The sequence below is a fragment of the Cyprinodon tularosa genome, unplaced genomic scaffold (assembly GCF_016077235.1).
Source record: "Cyprinodon tularosa strain WSP-4 unplaced genomic scaffold, ASM1607723v1 ctg14, whole genome shotgun sequence".
NCBI lineage: Eukaryota > Metazoa > Chordata > Actinopteri > Cyprinodontiformes > Cyprinodontidae > Cyprinodon > Cyprinodon tularosa.
This window is the reverse complement of record NW_024038220.1, coordinates 1627761-1652015: the sequence shown is the minus strand read 5'-3', so window position 1 is coordinate 1652015 and position 24255 is coordinate 1627761. Positions and strand designations below refer to the sequence as shown.

The 24255-nt window shown below is 39.4% G+C and overlaps 1 long non-coding RNA gene across 1 annotated transcript in view; it reads left to right on the top strand.

Annotated features, from left to right (window-relative positions):
- The window catches only part of LOC119778891, a 36392-nt gene extending 12582 nt beyond the window's left edge, over positions 1–23810 (top strand). Inside the window, exons 2-3 of the long non-coding RNA XR_005280142.1 lie at positions 11390–11575; positions 23126–23810. This is a non-coding gene — a long non-coding RNA (uncharacterized LOC119778891). The remainder of the gene's footprint in view (positions 1–11389; positions 11576–23125) is intronic.
- The last annotated feature ends 445 nt before the right edge of the window (positions 23811–24255 follow it).

Sequence of the window (24255 nt, the reverse complement as noted above, 5' to 3'; positions counted from 1 at the left end):
ATCTATCATCTGTGTTTTTGTTTTCTTTACCCTACTTTTTTAAAGAGATAGAGAAAGTCTGTCAACAAACTTTCCTAGTGAATCAAATAACCTTCTGCTTGGGGCTGTTTTCTCATTCAGGACAGGTTTAAATTTCACTGCTGATACAAGACTTAACTATTTCATGAAAAGTTTGGTGGGCACACAAACTCAACACCTATTGGCAGCAACTTATGATTTTGTGACCCAGCCTTTGATCAATTTCAAATGAACTGGATAAAAATAGCACATACCAACACATAAAATGCCTTATTATTAAAATCTAATTAAAATTAAAACCAAAAAAAGTTCACTCATCAGTGTTTTTCATTCAACAGATGAATCACTACTCTGATGTTTCGCTAGACATACTGAGAGACATTTCAAATCTTTAAAACAAAAAGTTGTCCAAGTAGTCTCTCCAAAGAGAAGGCAAGGAAAGCAGAAGAGGGATTTTGTAGCAACACTTTCTATTAGCTACTTTTCCTCCTAAACAAGAAACGAGGGGGTTTGTGTTTCCCAGCAAGAACAATGTTAAAATCCTTTGGGTTAGGGTTAATTTCAAATTTTTGCTCAAATGATTAATATATATATATATATATATATATATATATATATATATATATATATATATATATATATATATATATATATATATATATATATATATATATATGTATGTATAGTGCCAATTCACAATACATGTCATCTCAAGGCACTTTGCAGAGACAATTCAACCAGATCATACAGTCAGATTGGTTCAAAGTTTTGTATCTAAGGAAAACCAGCTGATTGCATTGACTCAAAAGCAACCCCTAAATCCAAGCCTGTAGCGACAGTGGAGAGAAAACACATACGAATCACATGAACAAACTTCCAACATAAAAAAAGAAGCAGATATTAAAAGGCAACTGTCAACCAGCTACACAGGAGGCCTCCTCCTGGAAACACACAGCCAGGCAGATGAGCTCCAAGCCAAAGTTCCAATGTCAGAGGATGAAAGAGAGCACATACAGTTAGTCACAGTCAGAGAAACAGAACTACACCGAAAAACAGGCCAAGCTCCAACATCCACAAACAAAGGTGTTGATGGCAGCAGCACAGCCGACACCCCTCTTCAGGATGTCGTCGCAGCCATACGGGAACAGACCAGATGAAGCTACTATGATAAAAAAACTGAGAGAACATAATGTTACAGATTGAGCTAACATATTCTGATGAATGGGAGAACAGAAATAGAATGAAACAGAATGATGAAAAAGGGCCCCTATGTCCTCCAGCAGTCTAAGTCTGTAGTAGCAAAACTATAGAGATAGTTCAGGATAACTTGAGCCACTCTTAGCTTTATCAAAAACGAAAGTTTTAAGCCTACTCTTAAAAGTAGACAGGGTGTCTGCCTCATGGACTAACACTGGTAGTGTTAGTCCATGAGGCAGAGACCTTCACAACATATTCTTACTGGTAAAGGAGCAAGTTATTTATAGAATGTCACTCTGCAAAGAATGATAATCCTATTACTTATTACCATAGCAACATCTTCTGGGGCGATGTCTCTGTGGCCCTGAATGCAGAGACACCAAAGATCTATTGGATGGTATGAAATAAAAAAAAAATCCCAAATAAGCAAAAAGAGAGTGTCATACTTTAACTAGACTTTTTCTAGCATACCACTAGCTGAGGACACAAGATGTTGATATGTTGAAGATTCAAAATTCTCTCTGCATGAGCTTTGAGATGGTTTTGGATAAGATCTAAAAGGATATTTTCAATTATCTACAGAAAGTAAAGATTTACTGTATGTATAAAAAGTCAGATCTGTGTGTTTTTGTACACTACAAAGATAAAGTTTTTACTGGATATTACAGTTTTCCAGCCTATAAATGATTGTCACCCAATCTAACTTAAAGTTTGCCCTCCTCCCTCAAATCATTTGGCCCTTCTTGGGTTTTCATGATTGCATTTTGATTTGTTAGCTTGATAAACTGGCTGCTGGTGCCAGCCAACCTCATTTTAACATTCACAGACTGACTGTGCTCAGTAATTAATCCCCAACACTGTACTTACGAGATTATTAATACCTCTGTAATAGACAGTTAATTCTTACATCAGAGACAGGATATCGCGTGGATTTCTTCTGTGTTGCAGTGACTCATGTCTCCTGCTGCAATATATTGGCTGTCTTGAAATTTCCTCACTTAAAATTACACCTGGTTTTAGGTTCACTTATGGGGTCATCCGATAGTCCCGGGACCGACCACCGGTGTCACCGGGTTTTTGGTCCTGGTATTATTGGATGTGAGTGTTATGTGTGAATGTGTGTCTGCGTTGTTATTTTCTTTATTTATTATTATTATTATTTTATTCAATTTTTTTTTTTTTTTTTTTTTTTTCCTGTGGTACGAGTGGGGGCACTAGGGAGGGAAGGCATGATTGAGATGGTGTGTTTTTTTTTTTTTTTTTTTTTTTTTTTTTTCTTTCCCAGGTTGGGGTCTCAACCGCACCCTCTCCCAAATACATCTCAAGTCTCCGCTAAGTGCGGAGCCCATTCCCCCCGTCCTGCTCTCCCTCCGCTGGCTGGCGTCGGGGCTCACCGGTGCACTGTTGGAGCTGGGGGTGGATGCCCGGGGGACTGCTGGCTCATTCCTGGCGGCCTCTCCACTGGCCCCGGCCGGCCGGGGCTTTGCTGGGGCTCCTGTCTGGGGGTGGGGTGCCCTTGGGGCCTCGGATCCCTGGGGCCTGGGACTGGATCCGCTTCGGGGTGGGGCTGGGTGTTGTTCGGGGATTTTCGGGGTCGGTGCCGGTGCCTTCGCTACGATGCCGGTTCCTGGGCGGTGTTTCTTTCCTATGCCGGTTCTGTGGTATCGGTTCGGGGAGGGGGGGAGCTGCGCGGCATGGTGGGGTGCGGGTCTTGGGTCCTGTTTTGGGCTCCGGTTTTTCCGCTCGCACTTCTCCTCTTGCCTATTTATTTTAATTGTAATTATTAATTAATTAATTTATTTACCTATTTATTTGTTATTTTTTTTTTTTTTTTTTTTTTTTTTTTTCTCTTCCTCGGTGGGGGGGAGCGGTTGCGGGCGGGTCGGTGTCTGGTGTCCGCTGTCGCATTGTGGGGGCCCCTTTTTTTTTTTTTTTTTTTTTTTTTCTTCTCTTTTTTTCTTTGGGGGGTTTGGCATGTCTGTTTTCTCGGGGGGCAGGCGGGCCTGCTGGGTGGGGGTCCTGCTGGCGGCGCGCCGCTGGTGTGTGGGGGTCCGGGCGGCTCCGGCGGGGGTAGTGTTGGGGGGCCGGTCTGGGCGGGCTGGCTGCGCTGGCTGGGTATTCGGGTGGGTTTTCCCTCCTGGAGGCATGGCGGGGCTGCTCTGTTCCCACTGATCGCGGCGGGTGGGGCTGCGGGGCGGGTGTGGGCCTGGGGTGGCTATGACCGGCGCGTGGTGGGGGGCCGGGGCGGCGGAGCTGCTCTGGCCGCGTGTCGGGGCCTGGTGCGGGCTGCGGGGGGGGGTGGCGGACGTGGCTGGGCTGCTTTGGCATCGTCCGGTGGGGGGGGCGGCGCGGTTCGCTCCGCTCTGGCTTTGTGCTGCCCCTCGGGCTGCTGGGGGGGGTGGTTGCGCCGGCTGCGGTCTGCTCCTCTTGCGGTTTTGCGCCGTGCGGCTTTTCTGCTCTCGGGCTGATTCTGTGTGCGGTGTGTTTCGTTGCGCGCTGTTGGCATCGGTCTTGGTGGGGTGGGGCTGCGCTTTTGGCCGGGGGGGCGTTTTGGGGGGGGTCCCGCGGCGCTCGTGGCCGGTTCGCGGCGGATGCGCATGGGCCCCGGCCGGGGGCGGGGCCGTCTTAGTGTTTTCCTGGGTGGTGCGGTCGCGGTGGGTGTTGCGGCCGGTCGCCGGGGCTTGGTGCGGGGGGGCGGGGCGTGTTTCGGTGCTCTGTGGGGCTGGGGCGTTTCGGTCGGCGCCGTGGGGGGGCTGGTGTTCGGCGCCCGGCCCTACTTCGGGGTGGCCGGCTGCCGGCGGGGCCCGCGGACTCGTCCCCGCGGCTCCCCGGGGCGCCGGCATGGCGGTGGCTGGGGGGCTTCCTCGTGGCTGTCTCTCCTCCTGCCTTGGTGGGGTCTGATTTCCGGGGCTGGCCCCGCCTTGGTGCCTTCGCTTCTGGGGTCCCCTTGGGCGCCTGGGGCTTTGGGTCTCCCGGCGCTGGACTCAGTGCTCTGGGGGGTGTGCCTCTCCGGCTCTCCACAACCACTATTGAGCATTTTTTTCTATGGTTAAAACTTTACATGCACAAGTTCACCCTCACAAACAACTACAGTTGCTAGGCTTCAGGTACTTAGAGATTCACTTCCAAACAGAAACCCCACATTTATATCTTCAGGTAACACAGAGTACATGTCAGACTTAATAATATTACTTTAGTGATAGTTTCAAGGTGTTTGCTTTATTGTATATCTCGTACCATGTTTTTTGGTTGTGCTGTTCTTTTTTCTTTTTTTTTTTTTTTTTCTCCATCTCATTAAAGGTGTTGAAGCAGACTGAAAATGTTTTGTCATTGTCTCCTTCCTATCTCCTCTTTCTTTCATCTTTTGTCCTGTTTTTTTCTTTTTCTTTTTCCTTCTTCTTCTTCTGTTTTTCTGCTCTACTTACATTGCAGTGTCCATATGAACTGTAAAACTCCCTGCATAATTATAATAAAGCAATTTATATACATGAAACAAGTGGAGCGGTATGGCAATTGCGATACCGCTACACTTGTGAAAGTAAAATCTGTTGGGCTCCTTTTGGCATCAAGACAATTATTCTTATTGCCACCTTGCCAGACAGGACACTGTAAAAAAAAAAAAAAAAAAAAAAAAAAAAAAAAAAATTACACCTGGTGCATACAATATTCCCAACACGGATAGATCTTAATTATTTTAGTCATTTCCTCTTAAAATACCGTTATCTCTCCACAGACCAGATCGACTTCAGTCAACACATTAGTTTCCTCCTTCCAGTGTTTTTTTTTTTTACACTATTCTCTCATTTCGTTTTTTTTTTTTTCTAAATCTCTCTCCCTTGGTCTTCCTCACCATTTTCACGCATCAAAAGAGCTTGATGGTTTGACAGGATGGGCCCTGGAAACTTGCTGCCTCCCTCCAGACCCCTCCAGTCTCTGCTCCCTCATTGAACTGTTATCTGCCCCATTTCTGGGCTTTTTCCATGGCAACTATGTGCCAGACTGAGAGTGAGAGAAAAGACTTAAATCTCCGGTGGAAGCAGCATCTTGTCTCCGACAGCTGTCTACTAGAAAAGACAAAGAAAGAGGAGAAAAAAAAAAACATAGGAAAAGGAAAGTTTGGAAAAGTTGGAGCATGCTTTTGGTATTAAAAGCAAATTAATTGGATGCATTTCCGCTTAATTTCTAATTTTTATTATTTTAAAAAACTCAGTCTTTAAGTCACAGAAATTTTTTTATATAAAATTTTAGTTTTTGCCTGATGAACATATAATGCCATCAGCTTAATAAATTTCTAAGCAATGTCCTCAGCAAAGAGAAATGCTGCAGTTGGTGACTGACACTTCTCAAAGTTATATCCATGGGACCCCCTCAGTGGAAGTAACCCACATTTCACTCTATTTTGAGCTTAATGTCAGATATAAGGTCTTACAAAAAAAAAAAAAAAAAGAAGCAGTACATATGGGTCTATGCTCAACGTGTATTAGATACAAGCTAGTTCCCAGGAAAGACAACAGTTACAATTGATTTCTTCCATCCCTTTCAGAACCTCTCCTCTCCAGGTTCCTCACTTGGATGTAGAGCGACAGGGCGACTTTAAAGTCAGGTTACGTCTGCATCTTCTGTAGGATTACAGAAGAATCCCAGTGGTTTTAAACAGTCACACTCTGCCACTCAAAGCCAGACATTTGTGTTTGGAGCATTTATTAAAGGAGCTTGGGAGACTGCGGTGACAAGTGAAGCATTTTGTAAGAATGGAATAAGGAAAAGGGAGCGGAACTGAACTCGGAAACAAGGGTTTTCCTTTTTTAAGTCTTTCACTCTCAAGACTTTCATTTTGTGTGCCACTCAGTTTAGAAATACAGTCACTAACACATCTCTGGCACAAAATGGCCATAGAGACAGAAAAAAATCAATATTTTTGTGAGTAGAAATAGACATCATTATAAAAATGATCCATCTAATTTTGAAATATAGAGTACATTTAGACTAGCAACATAAGTTGTAATTGGTACAGTCCTTTCATCCTCCTTTCAAACTCCATTTCAAACATTTTAAACTATCTAAGGTAATTGATCTAAACACTTCCTTTTATTAGAAAAACAAAAGACAGGAAATGAATTAAAAGTTTCACCCAATCACATCCAAACATAACAAAGATGATCTATATATCCACTATGGTTATTGCCTATTATGGAGTGAATGTCAAGTTGGACAGAAAAATATATTAACTTTGACAACATTTTGTGCTAATATTTCTAAGTTATTTATCTGGGATACCCACTGGTAAAAAAAAAAAAAATCAGATGTGTGCCTGTCACACTTTGGCTTTTAACTCCTGGTCAATGCTCTCTTTTATCGCTGTCCTGCCACCAATGCAGTGAATGAAAAAGTCTGTGCTCATTAAATAAGTTTAGAAATAAAAAATCTTTTTGCGAAGTATCACCCTTAATGGTAACTGTTGCTGTTCAGGATGTCAATGGACAATAACATTTTCCATAGGGTTAGTTTCTAATGGATAGATTTTTTTCTGCAATGGATTGGTGACCTGTCCAGGGTGTAACCCGCCTCTTTCCCATAGGCTTCCATAGAGACACCAGCCCCATTGCAACCCTGACGCAAAAACTGGAAGAACATAGATGGATACAGTAGATTACTCTGTTTTTGTTGATAAAAAAAAATCTTGAAAACCATTTTCTGTTTTAAATGAGATTAAGTTCCTGAAAATGTTTGAATAATCTGTTGCATTTAAATTAGATAAAAAAAAAAAAAGATAGGTAAAATTTTATTAAAATCACAACAAAGAGGTCCACTGAAATATAGTTTGGTCATGTGTAGGGGGGACGTGTTATACCTACATGTCGGGGACTTCCAGGTAAATATGGAGACATTCAACTGGTCCCCATATGGTAAAGTTTTGTCCTTTGAGTTAGGGTTAGTTATATGTTGGTAATAGGTAGGGTTAGTGTAGGGTAAGGATCTGGGTTAGGCCATATAAAATGAATGCAAGTCAATAAAATATCCCCATATGTCATAAAAACAAAACTGTGTGTAGGTGTGTGTGTGTATGTGTTGTGGGGTGTATTTAAGCCTTTGGGTGAAATGAGATGTTGTCTTCCGTGGACAGCTGTGGCAGTACAAAGAGGAAAGAAACCCAAAATAAGTCAATTTTAAAGCAGACAGCAGAACAATAGGAGAGAACCTACAATAAAGCTCTAAAAATGCTGTGAGGAGCAGATTCGGGTTGATCATCAAGGGGGAAACTCTTTTAAGGTTTCCAGTTGTTTTCAAAAAGACATTTTATACATTGCTCCTGTGAAAAATATTGATCAGTACCATAAAGCAGATACCTGTTGTGGTGGGCTGCAAAAATAGTTTTGGAATTTTTTTTTCTATTTTACTGTGCTGCTATTCAAAGCTGGAAAAAAAAAATTTAAATATCTATTTTTATAACTGATGACAAAAACATATCTTAATTCTAGGTCTAACCAGAAAACAAAGAGACAATCCATCAATGAATTATTACCACCTTGGCTGTAAAGTAAAATATAAATCACCAATTTTTCGGCTTTCACAAATTTAAGCTTAACAACAGGTGGAAATTAAAATCCTGACTGGCAGCACTTAATACCTTGAAAGAAGGAGCAGATTTGCAACATCTTTTTCTGTCCACATTCCTAAAACTCTTGCAAAATGCCTCCTTTGTCAGCTTTATTGTGTTTATCTATTCTCTCTGTCAGACCCATCAGTGAAATGGCTGGTGTGAGTATGGATCCACTTCATTACAATCCATCACTTATGACAAGTATACACAGTAATCTATTTTAAACAGCAGGGAAGGATGCTGATGATGCATGACAGGAGAGGCTGCTGAGTATAATGGGCCAGCATATTGATAATCAATGTTTTTTTTCCATTTTAACCAAAGAAATAATCCTTCTTTTGGATTCTTTTTGTTTAAGTCTTAGGAAAACACTCAAAAGTGGTCAAATGCATTAGTTTTAGATTGACTAACATTAAACATCATAAACAGAAGCCTAACATAGCAGAAGAATGGATATTATAAAGTATTTTTAGCTGGTAATAAAGATTTTTTTGGGATTCTAGTTCTTTATTGAAACAAGCAGAAGTCCATTTCTATATAGATCTGTGAAGTCTAAACAAAAGCCAGATATTGACAGAAGAGCAAAAAAAAAAAAAAAGAAAATCAAAATGAAGATATGTAAGGATGAACTACTCCTGTTGTTGCCTTGTTGCAATATGCAATCAATCAAAGAAGTGACAATATTTTCCTCCATATAGACTTATTGCCTTTGCTGCTTGTCTGAATTTTCCTTGAATCATTTATAACCTGCAAATATTACCGTGACAACTTGGTAACAGTCCCACTGCACTGTGCAAGGGTCTTTTTAGCCCACTGTTTGTACAGTATGCAAAACTTGCAACTCTTTGACAGAAGAAGATGTTTTTTAACCGTGCAAGCACACTGTGAATAAAAATTAATTTGTACCCACATGCATCAAATAAATAAAGCCCTCAGGATCTAAATTCATGCACTTCTCACTCAGTACTGTATCTGCTGCTTTCTAGGCTGCTTTTTAAAATGCCTCCCCTCTCTATATCTGATCATCTCACTCATATCTGTGCTCTCAGTGATGGTAAGTCTGTGAATTCCAGACCATTCTTTGTAGATATCTGCATGCCTTCTTCTTGCTCCTAACACAATTTCAGGCCGTCTGCAGGTTTCAAGGTGGCTGCCAGGTGCTTCTTGCTGAACCGCATGTGCTTCTCTGTCTTGGGAAGAGCTATGAGAGGGGTATGGCAGTTAAAGATGAGCCTATCTGGAGCTACACTATATTGCCAAAAGTATTTGCTCACCTGCCTTGACTCACATATGAGCTTAAGTGACATCCCGTTCCTAATCCATAGGGTTCAATATGACGTCGGTCCACCCTTTGCAGCTAGAACAGCTTCAACTCTTCTGGGAAGGCTGTCCACAAGGTTTAGGAGTGTGTTTATGGGAATTTTTGACCATTCTTCCAGAAGCGCATTTGTGAGGTCGCACACTGATGTTGGACGAGAAGGCCTGGCTCTCAGTCTCCGCTCTAATTCATCCCAAAGGTGTTCTATCGGGTTGAGGTCAGGACTCTGTGCAGGCCAGTCAAGTTCATCCACACCAGACTCTGTCATCCATGTCTTTATGGACCTTGCTTTGTGCACTGGTGCACAGTCATGTTGGAAGAGGAAGGGGCCAGCTCCAAACTGTTCCCACAAAGTTGGGAGCATGGAATTGTCCAAAATGTCTTGGTATGCTGAAGCATTCAGAGTTCCTTTCACTGGAACTAAGGGGCCAAGCCCAGCTCCTGAAAAACAACCCCACACCATAATCCCCCCTCCACCAAACTTTACACTTGGCACAATGCAGTCAGACAAGTACCGTTCTCCTGGCAACCGCCAAACCCAGACCCATCCATCAGATTGCCAGATGGAGAAGCGCGATTCGTCACTCCAGAGAACGCGTCTCCACTGCTCTAGAGTCCAGTGGCGGCGTGCTTTACACCACCGCATCCGACGCTTTGCATTGCACTTGGTGATGTATGGCTTGGATGCAGCTGCTCGACCATGGAAACCCATTCCATGAAGCTCTCTGCGCACTGTTCTTGAGCTAATCTGAAGGCCACATGAAGTTTGGAGGTCTGTAGTGATTGACTCTGCAGAAAGTTGGCGACCTCTTCGCACTATGCGCGTCAGCATCCGCTGACCCCGCTCCGTCAGTTTACGTGGCCTACCACTTCGTGGCTGAGTTGCTGTCGTTCCCAAACACTTCCATTTTCTTATAATACAGCTGACAGTTGACTGTGGAATATTTAGGAGCGAGGAAATTTCACGACTGGATTTGTTGCACAGGTGGCATCCTATCACAGTTCCACGCTGGAATTCACTGAGCTCCTGAGAGCGACCCATTCTTTCACAAATGTTTGTAAAAACAGTCTGCATGCCTAGGTGCTTGAATTTATACACCTGTGGCCATGGAAGTGATTGGAACACCTGATTCCAATAATTTGGATGGGTGAGCAAATACTTTTGGCAATATAGTGTACCTCAGAGAAAAAGTCTCCCATAGGTAAAGTTGGCTGACTTTTGGTGAGAAAAACAACTCTCCAAACTAAACCCCTTGTTCCTGATTCCTTTTTTTTTTTTTTTGCTGAAGCCCTGGGAGGCTTTCAGGAATGGGGATGGCAGAAAGTTTCAACTGAGTCCCCGTGGGCTCAGAAAAACAGAACTTGTCTCAACGAGCCAGTTGGCCTGGTGTGGCGCAGTGTCCACGTCGCCATCCTCGCCTCAGATCCTGTCAGTCAGTCACAGTCTGCTGGGCTGCAGCTCCAGTGGTCAGACAGCGGTTCACTCTGTTCCGGTGACTTTATGTCTGTTTTTCTGACAGCCAAAATTAGTCTGTTAAACTCTGAATCCAGTCTCTGCTTCTTTCTTCTGTTTCCGATCCAGGAGCGCTATCCGTACCCAACTTTTCACACTTGAAGTTTAGTTTTGTGCCTTCAGGTAAGGCCTGGAAACTGGCTGATAGCTTTTCTTGCAAGCTTTTCTTGCACTAACATATAGACAAGGAGTCAGCAGCTTTTACAATCTCAAGAGCTATTTCTGACTTCAGTCTGGTAAAAATATATATATATATATTCCTGAGCCACAAAATGTACTTTACAAGAAAAAAAACATGATTTCACTCTTTATAAAAACCCACCACAGAAAATCTGCTTTAATTAAGATATCCAGAGATCATTTAATAACATAATTAGCAATTTCTTAAACCCCATGCTTGTAGAAAATGCAACAAAATTAGATTTTCATCAAATTGAATAACTGACTTGGGAAAATGTTTCTTACAATGTTGCTGTCTTTCTGTTGTGGGAATCCTTTGCAGATATTAAGAACAGCACATGAAAAAAAAACAGTTTTTATCTAGAAACTATGATTATTGCTTTATTTTTATTGAGTAAGGTTCTGGCGGAGGGTCTAAAGAGCCAAATCTGACTCCAGAGCCCCAGGTCTAGACTTAAGTAATTATTAAAATCTTGTGATTTCCATCAAAGTCTGCAAAACATCAACCAAACAAAGTCTTTTTTGGGCATTTCATCAAACCAGATGCACTTTTTCCCCACAGGTCACAGCTGCCTAGAGGTGTCCTGTAGTCACCAAGACTGGCGAATATATTGTGACAGACGATAAATGTGAAGAAGAGCAGCTCTCATCACCCATCACCTCTGTGAGATGAAAGGCCCTGAAAGCAGCCAGCCACCCTGCTGGACACAGCTCAGCTGTTGGAAGAAGTGTTTGACAGGAGTGGCAGGTACTTGACCTTCTCTCTCTGCTTCTATCTCTCACTTCCTCTCTTTTTTCTATCTCCTGTCTCACAGTCTCTCGTTCAGTGTCATTGCTTCGCCCATGGTGGACCACTTTTGCCCCTTCTCGGGTGTTGTCAGAGAGCTAACATCTCCTTCCATCCCCAGATGCTTGCTTATCTTGTGAGACAAGTCCAACAGATAATGCTGAAGAAACCCTTATGGCGCCTGATCCGATCCGTTTAGGCTGAGGGAAACCGAAAATGTCAGAGGAATTATTTTGGTAAACCATAGTTCATAGGGGGTGATCTAATGAGTTAAAAAATCTGGGGAGCGCAATTTTTATCTGCAGAGATCTTGTTTCTGATATGAAGTTACATGAAGATGATGAGATTAAAATAACACCCACCGACTAAATCAGGGGAGGCTTGAATTGGTAAATATGGCAGCTTACCTACTGTATTCTTAGCCTAGATTTGCATGCCCGGCTGGGGAATAGAGTTGAATTTTTAACAGCCTTGATGCACATTTTCATTTCTCTAAGCAGACAGTATGCCATGTATTCGTCTCTCCCAACAATGGCAAAATGTCAGCATACTTTCAGGCAGTGCTAAATTAAACATTCATTTCCTCTGAGTATCTAGCTATAGAGCTGTTCTTGCTATCTCCTCCCACTCTATTTTTCTATTTTCACTTTAAATAGTTTGTTCAAGTAGGAGCCTCCCTTTTTTCTGAAATAAATGATCAAGTTATGGTGTTTAAATTGTTTCACTAACACTCGAATATCAATTGACTCGCTGCCTTCCATTGTCCCATCATGGTCACCTTCAAAGATCCCAAGTGAAATGGGCAAGAAAGTTTAAGGAAGACTTCAGATGGGGAATGGGATATTTTATTAATAGGACCTATTAAAATTCCATCGCAGTGGGACAGTGGGGTGTTTCTTTCTGCAGAAGCATAATGAATAACTGAACGCCTCCATGGTACCTGATTCGTTATTATGAATATTCAGCCACTGCTGGCATATGATGGGAGTTTTGAGAGCCTCCTCTCCGTTCAGCTATGGATCACACCCCAGCATTTTGTATCACTCCTCCTTTCATCCACTTTTATTCATCTTCATTTCTTGTGACTAAGATCAGTTCTAGTACCTTGGGACTGATGTCTATAGATCTGAAACTTGGCTCTCAATAACACTCACCACACAAGCTGCATTGATTGATTACACCACTGCAGTTGTGTGTGGGTTTTTTAATTGATCGATTAATTGCAAGGCTGGGGCTGGGATGTGATTGATTATGAGTAGTCAGCAGTAGGTCGGAGCTGGGCTGTCAAGAGCTCACCGGGTGAGAGGTGAACTCCTTCAACTTCTGTAGTATGTTTCTCTTTTTATTGCATGACTCCTTCTTTATTTGTTGCTTAGTATGGTCAGATTATGCCCTTGCCTCGGTCATATTTCTAGAGTCATTTCACCGTCCGTGTTTCTGTAAACAAGGGTCTATGTCACATGGGATGTTGCCTGGAGCTCCGTATGTCCTGTTCTTCCCACAGAAGGAGTTCAATAATTTCAAATTGGTTGCATATACAATGCATTTTCCCTTGCAAAACTGAAAGTCTCATATAGGAATCTAAAAAGAGAAAGATCTCAAACATAAAGATACAAAAACTAAGAGAGATTAGATAATGAAAAGCATGTGGCAATGAGAAACGAAAAAAAATCAAAGAGTCAAACTCTGACTTTAAATTCACATAAAGTCAATAATGAAGATAGAAAACAACCGAAAGATGATAGATGGCTAAATCAGAGAAAAAATAAGCTTTTAAAAGCTTTGATGAAAAAAAGTGCTGATTAAAACAAATAATACTCAACTGAAAGTAACATCCTAGATGATAATAATGATACTGACAATCAACACTAATAATAAAAACAATTATGCAAGTTACCGTTAAGATGGCAAAGAAATAGATGAATCATCAGTAAAAATAACTGAACAAAATAGTTGACAAAGGAAGCCTTTGGGGAGAATAATCAAAAGAAACTGATCACGGCAATTAATGAAACTTAAAGGAAGGATTTGAGCATTTGGGAGGATCAAACACAATCTTACTGCTGCAAGAAGAATTTCTATTTAATGTTAGAGTTTTCCATGTAGCCTAAAACACACAGTAATGATGCTTAAATAGCTATGAGCTCTGATAAATATAGATGAACCAAACCCTTATTTAACAAATCAAACTGATCTGAACTAGTTTAATGGCAATAAATATGTTGCTGTAATAAAGAATAAAGTGGAACGACTTAAGTGAAAGAGATGCAAAATATTTCAGACACACTCTAAGCCTCAGGACATAAATAAGACGAAGCAGTATTGTAGAACACCATTGTTGTTTGACACACTTTCAGGAAACACAGGATGCTGTATAAAAGCATATGTCTCATTGTAAATTCTGAAATATTGTTTAACACAATTTTTGGTCCAGTTTTACTTTTTATTTACAAACACTATATTGCCACATAATTTGCTCAGCCATCCAAATTGAAATCAGGCATTCCAATAATTTCCATGGCCACAGTTGTATAAAAACCAAGCGCCAAGGCATGTAGATTGTTACAAGAAATGGTCGCCCTCAGTGAATTGCCATGAAGTGTCAGAAGGCTCAGAACATAGTACCCAGAATTCAGGTGAGACGGACCATGATATATTCAAAAGAGAGTTCATAATGTGGCTGATTTCTGGCTGGGGTCATGAAGTGATAGTCTACGTTAACTGACGGAGAATGGTCAGTGGCTGCTGATGGGCATAATGGGAGTCAATCACTACACGCCTCTGTTAGGATGATTATCATTGACGTCAGTGCAACCTTGAACCATCAAACATCATGTAACCTTCAGATTATCTCAAGCACAGTCTTCAGAGAGTTTTATGAAATGAGTTTCCATGGTTGATCAGCTGCATCCAAGCCATACATCACTGAGTGCAATGCAAAGCGGTAGTATGAAGCACACCGCCAATGGACTCCAGAGCAGTGGAGACGCATTCTCTGGGGTGATGAATTGCGCATCTCCATCTGGTAATCTGATTAACAAGACTAAGTTTGCCAGTTTACAGGAAAACGTACTTGTCTGACTTCACTGTTGAAAAGTTTGGTGGAATGGTGATTATGAAGCAGATATTTTGTTTTGCCCCTTAGTTTTAGAACTAAGGGGCATAGCTGGGCTATGCCCCTTAGTTCTAGTGAAAAGATTTTTAAATGCTTCGGCATGCCAACACATTTTGGACAATTTGATGGGCCCAAATTTGTGGGAACTTTGCCCTTCCTCTTCCATCATGACCGCGCAAAAATGCATACAGTAAAGCTCATTAAGACTGAATGGCAAAGTCTTGTGTGGGTGAACTTGACTATTAAACTGCACAGAGTTAAGACAGTTTAGACCTCAACCTTTGGGATGAATTGCAGTGGAGACTGAGAGCCAGGCCTTATTGTCCAACATCAGTGTTTGACGTCACAAATGCACTTCTGGAAGAATGGTTAAATATTCCCATAAATACACTGTTAAACCTAGTGGACAGTCTTTCCAGAAGACCTGGTGCTGTTCAAGCAGCAAAGGGTGAACCAATGTCATGTCAAACCCCCATGGAATAGGAATGGGATGTTACTTAATCTGATATTTGACACAAGGCAGGTGAGTGAATACTTTTAGAAAAATAGTGTATCTTGTCAGACAAGATGCGTGATGCTAAAATATTTAAAAAGAGATACATAGAGACCATACTAAGATATATACAAGATAAGAAACTCAGTTTGGAATTATATGAGTTTGAAACTGATTACAGAGTTGTTTTTTTCCCCAGGGAATTGAAACTGAGAAGTTTGTTATTCTAAAATGAAGAAACTATAGAACAGTGCTGAACCTTATAAGCAAAGGTCAGCCTACGCCAACTCAACAACAAGCTTGAGTACTTTACCAAATCATCCAGGAAAAAAAGACCTCAAGAAAGCATCTGAAACGTCAGCCCTGAGTTTCCTAAGTTCACAATAAATGTTTTGAAACTGAGGTGTTGTGACATGATATTAAAAAGGTCTTACATGCTCAGACACATGGCGGGACAAATCTATCCATTGAGATGAGGACACTCAGTTTTCACAAACACTTTATCAATTTATGTCTATATATTTAGGGGATTTTTTTTTTTATATATACAGTACAATTTTTTTTCTCCTAAAATGTGAAAAATACTTTCATTATTTTCTCTGTCCACTCAGTCATTTTTATGTTTTAATTACAGATCTGGTACCTCTGTTGATGATTGTCTCACTTTGGTGATTTACAGCACTTCTGGTAGTTTACAGCTTTTCTTAACTTGCAGTTGTGTTTTTTGTGTTTCCAGGGGGTTTTGTGTTTGCAGCATGTTTTCACTTTGTTGCTTTTTATTTTCTGTGATTGCAACATTTCTCCTTTTCAGCGTTTTCCTTTGAGTGGGTTTGTAAGTCTCATATTTATGGGGGGGTTTGTTGTTCTCTATTGGTATACCATAAGCTGCCGCAAAGTGACTGCTAGTCTTCCTGAGGTCCTAGAAAAGTGTAAAAAGTCTGAAATTTGACATCATATCATACAATCCATCATATCAAAAATAAAAACAGAATATAGTTGATGCATTTTAAAATGTTATGTTAGAAAAAGAAAACATTCAGACACACCTTTTTGTTGTTGCAGTACTTTCTGTATTTCTGGTGCAGTTATGTTTGTGCATTGTTTTTGCACCACACGACCACCATAGTTTTGTCTCATGGAAGACAAACTCCTGACAGAAACAGTGTCATAAAAACAACAACAACCAAATATTTTAGACATATACCATTAACTCTATATCAATTTCAAGTTCTTTAAGGTCTGATATAACTTTCGCCAATTTTAACCTACTCTCTAAAGCATATACTAAAGCCTAAGTCCATTGTTTGAGATTTATCCCCTCAAACAATGAATGTTCACAAATATATATGTATTACCAGTTAAAACTATGCTATGTTTCTTTGATTTTTTTTCAAAAATATATAGGTTTGTCTATTTTCTCCATAGATCCACCTCAGATTTTACATAAACATAAATAAATTAATGTTTGTAGACATCTATAGATTTCGTAAAGTAGCTATCTTTTCATCTTTCCCTCTTTAATTACATTTATTACCTTAGACATCAGCCTGATTGTTTATTTGATTCAATGAAGATATATAGCAAGCACTAACCCTAAAAGAAAAAAAGATTGTCATCCCTATTTTGCAGTTATGAATGCAGTAGAGAACAATGAGATTCCAGCATTATTCCCATTTATACTTGTAGCCTTCATTTTTATTCTACTAAACTCAAATCTTTTTAAGATCAAAAAGTTGTAATTTTAAGTCTTGATCCAATCCACGATCAAGAAAAAGAATATCTGATGGGGTTTTTTCTCCTTGTTATACTTTAGAGCTAATCAAGGAATCTGATTTCAATACTGGTCAACTGATTTCTTCCTAAGTAATAACAAACCATAGGATCAATAACATTTAAGCTATTGCTCTAGCTGGTTTTATTTCTTCTTTTCATTTTTTTATGAATTCCATGTTCTTTCTTGTTGTTATTTAACAGATATGTTAAGCTTCAATTCAGTAAATGAAATTAAATATATTGTTAGCATATCTTAAACTATATGAAATGTATTTTCTTTAATCAGATTAAGCAACATTTTATTCACAACAAGCAATATATCATGTGTTGAAAGACCGATGCAGTCGAAGGGAGAAAAACAAACAGAGAATGACAAGACAAACTTTTATGCAGCATCATTCCTATGCCTTCTGAACTTAAATTTTCAGAGTTTTTATAAAGGTCCATAGTTCCTCTCCTCACATTTCCCAATATTACAAGTTCCTTCTTTATTGACAACCCAGGGAGAGATGTTTGAGTGGGCTGCATATCACAGCCATCTGCCTGCCACACTGTCCCCAATGTGCTTTGTGATATTAAAGGGGGCACCTCAATATGTCAAAGAATTAGCAGTAGAAAAGGCAGAGTCAAAGATTATGTAAGATAATAAACGTGTTCTTTAGAAAGCATCCTTTGAGTCTTCCCTTTCTCAAAGAGAACAGTAATAAAATGTCTTCCATCTGTGATACTTCCTAAGTATGGATTCCTGCTGGTCCAGCAGATGCCACCGACCGATGCTACAGGACAGCCTGGAGTGCAGATGCAGGGTGAAATTTAAAGTGAAGTTAAATATAACTAATATTTCTATATTTGAATAAGACCTTTAGTTATTTCAAAAATAGTCTAAAGTAGTAGGTCTGTTTGCCAATGAGGTAAAAAATTATCTCCATCTGTCAATTGTTTTCTGTTATTCAAAATAACCTATTATTGGGATTATTTTCTATCATTCATGTATGTACTCATCCTTGAACCCTAATAATACCTGCCTGTTACATGTTAAGGCAAATGTTTTCCTAAGCAGTTTATCTAACTAGGGCAATTACTCTGTCGGCATAGAAAGAAATCATCTTCATTATGTACAAAGATTTGGTAATGAAATGGGAGCATACAGACTGAGTGGATTATTCTTAACAGGTAGTGATGTCAGTGTGCATTTTGTTGTTCTTGGTCTTAGAATAATGTGTAATATTTTAATATGGCTGCAGCCAGTGAAGTCTCCTCATAAACAAACGTATATAATGTAATGATGTTATGATGCTGCAGGCTGTGTGTAAAAAATGCTTCTTTAACTGTTATTCTGGGCCAACTTTCTGAAGAAGCGAGGCCGGTGGTAAGCGCTGCCATCTGTAACCCAAGCCATTTCTCTGGTCTGATTACAATTTCTGTCAGAATCTGTCATGTCTCTCAGTAATTTAATAAATAAACCATATAGAGTGTTATTTAAAGTGTTTTTCTTTGTGTGTGTGTGTGTGTCTGATCTGTTCTCAGGAAAGAATCAAGGAGAGAAAGACTAAAGATTTAATACAAAAATTCCCCAAAATAAAGTCTACCTTTCCATTATCTCTCTAGAAAAAATCAAGAAGATAATTATCAGTGAACATATATGTGTTTGAAGAGAGATCTAACAATTATTTAAATACATTTTCTTATTTTCTGTTTGTTTTTGGAGGTGGGTAGTTTAAAAAAGCAGCAGAGAGTCATATGAAAATGTGTGGACAATAACTTTCACATGTAATACACCAATCTCCATGGTCAGTGTAAGAAAAGAAGCTGTTCTCACCTTTAAACTAACCCCTCTCTCACAGCTGGTTACTTTTCATACTACTTTCCCTACTCCAAGTGAGAGACCTAATCGTCAGATCACATAGCTGATGACAGTTTTGAACCACCCTAGGACCCTCAGGATGTAATTTGCACTTGTCAGTAATAGCACTGTGGGTTTCACTGATAACTTGCGGACTTTCATCAAAACTGTATAAAGTCTGTCATGAGCAACAACTAAAACAAATCATTGGTGCTAAATTATATATTAGTCTAAATATAGGTAATCTTTTAATGATGTTTTAGAAATGTAGGGTCTGGCTGTGAGAGTCTTTATAATGTTCCTGCAGCTATAATGTTTTACAGAGCGGAAGGTCAACCATTGATAAAACACAACTTTAGTAACTTTACCTTTTTATCAAATTAATCTTAACCTGTACTCTCCCATAAGTGCAATTTTGTTATGAAGTATTTGCTCCATATTGATTTCTTCTGCTTTTGCTTTTTAAGTCATTCCTGATCATTTATGGTCTTGAGGAAAATTTCATATTTGCAAAAATTGTTTGTGATTTCAGCTGCTCCCCGTTCTTGAGCTATTGTAAGTCATCAGGTATCGTAAGTCTTATTAAAGCTGCAGTCTGTAACATTGAGAAGAGAGCAGACTTCGACTGAAAATTTGAAGAAAAACAGGTTTCACGTCACTCCCCCACCCTCTCTGCTTCACTCATGCCCCACTTCCAAGCTCCACCCCTGTCACAGCACCTGCGCGGCTACCGCATGCGACCACAAGCGTCCAAGCAGCGTACGCGGCATGGAGTGTGAACCGGTAAGAGCGATAACACTCACCTCCAAGCAGCTAGATATAAGATGCTGGTTATACCGAAGTTTGCCGTGTAAGCAGTTGTCGGCAGGGGCAGTAAGGGCAGTTTCTCTTTCGCTGGTGGCTGTCGCTCCACCATGACTTCCACGCGCGTCCTCCTGACTGCGGCAGCCGGGGCGCTGCGGCAGGTTAAGCGGTGAGGGGGGGGGGAGCTGTGATTGACACTCCATCAGACGCTCCTCTGGCTGTGATTGGTTGTTTTGACTCGTCCCGAATTGTTCTTTCCAGATTGAAATACAGGCAGTATGTAGGACCAATTGAAGCAGTTTTTTTCACAGGTTACATATCACATGTACTGCTGTCTGGGCATATGGACAGTTTTAGCCAATATGACAAAAAATTGATTTTTAAAAACTTACAGACTTCAGCTTTAGGTTGAAAAATCTACCCAGACCAATCTAGTTGTATAAGAAAAAGTACACAAACTAGGTGTATTTTACTAGTTTAATTTTATCAACCACACCCAATTACAAAATAACTACAATATCTTTGAAATCAAGAAATATCTGTTAACTTAAGAAAGGCTAATAGATCATACAGAACAAAACAGTCTTCCCGTTATATAAAGAAATTTCATCAATAAATGAGATAAGAGTTTATTAACATCCATCTTTATAGAAATAATAAAAATGCTATTTTTAAGATTTTGGATCTTATTGGAACAATTGTGATTCTTATCATTAACAATTAGATTACACGTGAAACCATTGTGAATAACCCAAGTATTGGTCAAACAACGTCGCTCCCAGAGAAAAGTGATGAAATATCAGGTTACTAAAGAAACCAGAACAAAACTTCAATCACTGATGTTTTCAGTTAAAGTAACTGTTTATGGTTTAAAATATTTTATAGGAAAAAATAAATATCCATTCTACAGGTCCAAGACATAAATGACTCCAGGAAAAAGAACACAAAGTCTGTCTCACATGTTCCAAAACCTATTTTGATGATCCCCATGACCTGGCATGATAAGTTTTAGTGGGCTGATGACACAGAACAATGCATCTCATTGGATCACTGGATCAGTGATGAGCCCGAAAAATATTTTATGAAAAAGATCAAGTTTAAGGTCAAAGAAGGTAGAGGTAGTGTGATGGTTTGGGACTGTTTTGCTGGTTTAGAGCAAAGACCCAGCTAAAATACAAGGAAATCATGAACTTGGTCCTTTCTAGAAAATCCTGCAGGGAGATATCCAGGTTTCAGTTTGTGACAATAAGCATTTGTGAAGTTAGATTGCTCATCAGGACAATTATCTAACGCCAACCAGCAGATCCAAGAGATTGGGACGGGCCTACTTAAATGTTAATAATGGCCATGCTAATAATAGTTTTATTAAGCACACTATACTGTAATTTCCACCTTTGTGAAACACATTAGACTGCAAAAATATGGAACTTAGTTTTAGAATAATAAAGGAACCATTTAATTCTGCAAGGAACTCATCCTTCATTTGAAAAAAAAATAAATAAATCACATCATTAATGCTAATTCAGGCAATGTCCAACTACTCATTTGAATTTATTAAGTTATGTAGATCTTCGTCTCTAAATCCCCAGCAGAAGTTTTTTTTCTGAAAAGTTTCATTGTTTGAAGAACTTACTTTATTAACCAGCTCTGAGCAAGATAGAAACTAGCAGTAACTTTACAGAAAATATACTTCTACATTGGTCAGATGGCTGATGGGTCCTTGGCTGGTCCCAAACAATTCCTTTTTAAACATCAACATTTGTATTAACATATTTTTTCTGTTTCTTCTCTTCTGTGAGAGAAGCATCATCCCCTGGTCAGACCGTGTAATTCAGTGAAAAGGTGGAGTCAGAGTAAAAAAATATGCAACAAGGGGTCACTCCAGAGGCTGGAAGTTGGAGGGGATTTTATTGGGAGTTTTTGGAGGGACCCTAACCCTAACCTGGGTTTTCATGAGCTGCATGCCAAAATAATCCGTATTAAGACAATAAAAGAACTGAAATATTTCAGTTAGTGTGTAATAGATCTAAAATATATGAATTTTCAAGTTTAATCATTACTTTATGGAAAATAATTAATGTATCACAATATGCTAATATTTTGAGAAGAACCTTTCAGTAGAAGTACCACCTCTCTGAAGGCTGACCTACATCAGATTATACATCTGTTCATAACTGGTTGATATGCCATTTATTTTATGCTTGTAGTAATCTGAGGGTTGTTCTCAAGTGTGGTTTGCAGTCCATTAAAAAAGCTTATCTGTTTTAAAAATAGAACTTGTTAAAAGCACATGTTTATGGTTATTGCACGAGACTGATACTGAGTGAAAGCTGTAATTTACTGCTTTTGCTGAATAAATCACACTTGTGTAGTCACACACACATTAATATTTTACTTTGGTTGTGTTTATGTCTGATTGCTTTCTTACACAACTAACAAAAAAATTAAGTTGTCACTTACAGAGGCCACCAATCTAGAGGAACTGTTTTGTTTTAAAGACCCTCTTCCTCATCACTGTAATTCCACACCTTTTATTCATGACCTTAGTCAAATGTGATTGAGGATGATCTCCTTTGCATTTAAAGAATGTAGATGTCTACGCTTGGCTTTGGACAGGTTCTCAGTGAGACCCTGCTGATGTTGTAACAACTAAATTTTACCTCCTTCTTCCATTAGAGGCAGAAACTAGCGGATTACTGCCAGGAGCAAGGCTAATGACTGTCATGGCTACAGAAAGCCGATTTACAGAAACCGTGGTAGGGAGGCGTGACGCCAAAATCTCCCTCTAAGTCCCAGTTGTGGGAGGCCTTAATAAAGGAAACACTCTGCCCTCCCTACTGTCTTGTGTGGAATAAAAAAAAAAAAGTTAAAGAAATCAAAGTTTGGATATGTAATATATTCTTCCCTCATGGTTTCTAAGCAGAGAGCCTGGAAATAAAAGCACACGAGACATAATTCTAAATAGAAAAAGAATTAACTGGCTGTAATTCCCGACACATCGATAAACTTGATCCACAACTTTCCCTTGTAGTCACATTTTCTACCATGTTTAAAGTGGGAGCCTGCAGAGAGATAAATTCCCAGCATCATTACTCACCCTTTAGTCATAAATCACTAAATATTTTTGGATAACAGTTCAGTGAATGAAACAAATGATTCATTGTTCCCACAGTAAGAATACAGCTGTGAGATGCAGAAGTCAGATGTGACGCATCACAAAACCAATCAACACGTTTCTTATGCAACTCTTTTCTACTTTATGTCATGCATATAACATAAAGATAGAAAATTAATCCTCATTTACAGCATGATTTACTTTTTAAAGAGGAATATAAAGTGTGAAACTTACCACTGAGATGGCTTAAAGTGCTATGTAGAGACTTTTCTGTTTGGTAACATTTAAGGATATCTGATTTGATGAATTTCTTATGATTTACTTCTTTCCGGTTTTTTTCCCCCTCGCTCCATCTATTCTCTCTCCAGCTCTCCTCTGTCAGAATAACACGGAGGTGCACGAAGACACACATGCCTGGAAATTGATTTGACTGGTTCAGAACGTACAAGGGGCAAAGGAGAGCACTCATGGAGAAGTTTGTACAATTGATTTCTGGAGGGCTTGAGTTGCAGGACCCACTCTTTTCTCTCATTCAGCCTCACCAACTCACAGCCACACACACACACACACACACTCTTTAAGTCTCTTTCCTTCTGCCTGTGTGTTTCCTGAGGCTTTAGATATGTACTTTCAGGATAAGAGCAGAGACAAGGTTATAATGAATCCATGGTGTCTCAGCTGTGAAGTTTAAGGGGGAAAAGTGACTAAAAAACCCTGTTATTCCTATAGAGGATATTACAGTTGACTTAGCAGAAAGGCTGTGTTTTTGCAATGTGTGTGTTGACTTGCAGATTTTGCCTGGGTTCCCTCTACCAGGAAATCAAAGATTTGTTTAAATAATATCTACCTGTTTACCCATACCTGATGTGTACCAGTTATTCACTCTTTCAAATTTCACAATTCTTGCAGGAAAAGTAAATCTTAAATTCATGTTTATGTCAGTAATTAAACTTGAATGTATGAGTTTGCATTTCATCTGTTGCTTTAACGCTGTGTCAATAACATGGTCATGTACAATAATTGTAATTTAGGTACTGATCAGCATTGTAAATTGTAAATACTGTGGACACTTTATATAGTGTGATCCTTATCTTATTTTATTCTTATATTGTATTTTACAGTATTTATATGGGAATGCTGTAGTTTTATTTTGTGGATTGTAATCTTATTAATTTTTCTTATTTTACTCTGTCTTATTATACAATATTTTATCTTGCTCTATTGTACTTACAATCTTATTTTTCTTTTCTGTAAACGGTTGCACTACAAGAAAAGAATTTCCTGCAAGGGATTAATAAAGTCATTGGTATTCTGATTTGTTTTGGTTCTGTATAATGTTGTCATTTTTGCATTAGACAGTAAAAATGTAACTGTTTTGCAACCTGGATATATTTCTGTAAGTAAAGATGCATTTTCATTTCTTTCTTTTATTTAACAGAAATAATAAAAAAGCATGAACATTGCTGTGAAGAATTCAAAATCCTGGTTAGAAGCTGTC